Source organism: Nanorana parkeri, unplaced genomic scaffold, assembly GCF_000935625.1.
Source record: "Nanorana parkeri isolate BGI_ZX_2015 unplaced genomic scaffold, ASM93562v1 scaffold28, whole genome shotgun sequence".
NCBI lineage: Eukaryota > Metazoa > Chordata > Amphibia > Anura > Dicroglossidae > Nanorana > Nanorana parkeri.
The window spans coordinates 738,724-742,114 of record NW_017306296.1 but is presented as its reverse complement, the minus strand read 5'-3'; the positions used below and the strand labels follow the sequence as shown (position 1 = coordinate 742,114).

General features: G+C 43.7%; 1 protein-coding gene across 1 annotated transcript in view; it reads left to right on the top strand.

Annotated features, from left to right (window-relative positions):
* Nucleotides 1-3,391, top strand: part of GPCPD1 (glycerophosphocholine phosphodiesterase 1) — a 51,853-nt gene that overhangs the window by 1,656 nt on the left and 46,806 nt on the right. The window lies entirely within an intron of this gene.

Sequence of the window (3,391 nt, the reverse complement as noted above, 5' to 3'; positions counted from 1 at the left end):
ATTTGGTTAGCAAACTGCTCTTGGAAAGGTACAGCACCCCTGATTGCCCTGATCGCCCTGATCACCATATTTTTGTACATGAATACATGTAGACTTTTCTACATCAATAAGTGTGAATTGTTGTATATTAAAAAATAGAATAAGATCTACTCCAAAAATAAGACTTAGTGTGTTTTTTTGAGCCAAAAAATATATAAGACAGTGTCTTATTTTCGGGGAACCACGGTATTAACAAAAATGCATCTTATTTGTGTATCACTCCGCTGTAGATCCTCAAATCATCCCTGAATTGGTGCTGATACTGTCCTTCCTTCTGGAGGGTGGCTACTTTTGTTCCTCATGGTCCCTGCGTGCGTTGTAAAGTAGCCACCGCTCCAAGCTCATTCCTGTAAGGGACTACAAGCTCACCTTTTAGTTTACTAATCTGTATTGAGATCGTAGTCCATCACGGGAGTGAGCTTGGAGCGGTGGCTACTTTTACAACACATGCAGGTTGGGGTTTTTTTCTTCCACGCAGGGAGGAGGGCACAGCAAGCAGTGGGTGGGTGCAATAGCCAGCCTGCTATTGGCTATTACAATTTGAAATCATCAGCCCACTACCTGCTGTATTTACATCCGGCTGCGGAATCTTGCCACTGGCAGCTGTCATTCCCTGGCTAAAGACATACAAGCGCCATGTGCTTACAATACAATTATTAAAAGAAAAATAATGCAAGGTGGAAAAAAAGTCATTTTCGGTTTCGGCCTGACACAATCTGCTGTGAGAGGTGCGTTGCAGTGCCATTCTTTTCAATTGCACCCATAAGTGTGATCACCCGCACTGGAATGCATGGTCCCGCAATGCTGTGCGATTGCAAAAAATTGCGCACGCAGTTTTATTCTTATGTAAACTTTATGTTTGTAACACTTCATTTGCGTATTATATTTTAAATTTAAGGATGGTATTTATATATTTTTTTTTAGGGCTGGTAATGATAAACATTTTCGTGTTCGATTAATCGAAATTTTTGATCGATTTAATTTCGATTAATTATAACGCACATACAGATCCAACTACATTGGCCTATACACATACAGCACAGCAATGAGGTAATAAAATTAACTAGTATCACACTAATCCAGCACATTATTAATCTCACGTGCCCCACTCAATATGGCCGCCGCTTGAGTGGGGCAACTCAGAATAATAACGTGCTGGATTAGTGTGATCCTAGTTCATTTTGTTACTTCATCGCTGTGCTGTATGTGTATAGGCCAATGCCTTGGCTGGCGCTCGTGCAAAAAGTTTCTAAAAAATTTTAATCTATCAAAACGATTAATCGAGAAATTAATCATTATTTTGCACAGCCCTAATTTTTTTACATTTTTATCAGATTAATTGAAAAAATTATTGGCCAATTAATCGATTTATGAAAATAATCATTACTTGAAGCCCTACACTTTTGTTTCTGGGTCCTACTATGGGTACAAACCACAAATAAAGTATCTCCATGCACATCAGAAGTAGGATGTAAGAATATGGGTTTAATATGAAACAAGGTCAATAAGGTAAACAGCCTTTAAGCCTGCACCAGGTATGTCAGGTATAGTGTTTATGCAGATTTATGTATTTCTCACAAGAACATTCATTCAGATCTTAAAGTACAACTGAAGCCGAAACTTTTAGTGATAATGGTCTCACTGCAATGCATTTCAATGGAGCTGTTCACATATCACAGCTCAATGTCGCCTGTAGCTCGTCGCTCAAACATAACCTATTGTTCGGCAGATTTCGTGCGATTTGGCACAATAGACTTTAGGGCTGCAACAACTAATCGACATAATCGACTATAATCGATTATTGAAAAAGTTGTCAACTTTTTCAATAATCGATTAATCTGCTTCCGATCAGTTGGCCCTGTTCACGGCTCCACACACGCTGCGCTCCGCACCTCCTCCCCACCTCACACTTGGCCCTGCCAGACCCGCCCGCATCCACGCTCTTCACGCCGCACCGTCTCACCGCCCGCCCACATCCACGATCGGCACAGGGACGCGGGGAGATGTAGTAAGGAGGAGCAGGTGCGGGGGGATGACAGCTGCCGATAGACGGGTCCGATCTCAGAAGCAAGTTGCTGGAAGACTGCTCAGGTAAGCCTGCACTTTCCCACACATGGTGCTCTATAATGTATTCCTCTATAGCTGATGGTACATTCTGCTGTACTGTATATTATACAGAGCAATGCACCATCAGCTATAGAGGAATACATATACCAGCAATACATTATACACTGTATGTATAATGTATTGCTGGGATTTGTTGTATTCTGCATTGCGCTGTATAGAGGACTACAAATCAAGGAATAATACATTTTGCAGCGCAATGCGGAATACCACCAGCTATAGAGGACTACAAAACCCAGCAACAGTACATTATACAGCGCAATGCAGAATACCGCCAGCTATAATGTACTATTGCTGAGATTTGTTGTAGTCCTCTATAGCTGGTGATATTCTGCATTGCGCTGTATAATGTACTATTGCTGGGATTTGTAGTCCTCCTATAGTCGGTGCCATTCTGCATTCATTGCTGTATAATTTTACACTTTCCTTTTCACTATATTGCACACCACACTATTTTTTTTTCTTTTTTACTTCCACCGGTCCAAGCTTGCTCCTGTTATTGAGTGCAATCTCAATACAAACTAGTAGTCCCATCACTGGAGCCATTTTTTAAAATGTATTATATTGTTTATCTGATTAACCGAACTTAATAATCGGCTAACTAATCGATTTTGAAAATAATCGTTAGCTGCAGCTCTAATAGACTTCAATGGTGTAGCTCAATGTCGCGCTACAGAAGTGTCACTTTTGCACAGAAATATAAGAAGGAACATAAGCAGGAACAGGGCCGGCCTTAGGGGTGTGCGAGCAGTGCGGCCGCACAGGGCGCCATGGCAACAAGGGCGCCGTGCGGCCGACACAGCTCGTCCTGGGGGCGGCTTCTCTCCCCCCCCCCGCTGGGCGCTGGCCATCCGATATGACAGCGCTCTCCTGCTGGGCGCAGGAGGGAGCGCTGCCTGCTGTCAGGATGGCGAAGCGGTGAGGGGGAGAGGAGCCGTGCCCGCAGCTGTCAGGATGGCCGAGCAGGTAGGAGATCGGAGCCGCTGTCATCCTGTCAGTTTCAGGATGACAGCGGCTCTGTGCGTGGCAGAGCGGGGGATGGGTGAATATCAGTGATATTTACCGGTCGTCCGTGTGAGAAGGACAAACACGGGAGCGATCGTCTGATCACTACGGTGTTTGTAAATAACTGGGGACACATAGTGCTATGTGTCCCCAGTTATGAATGAGCAGGCTGTGATTTACATCGCAGCCTGTTCATTCAAGATTTCACCAATGGGGAGAAGCA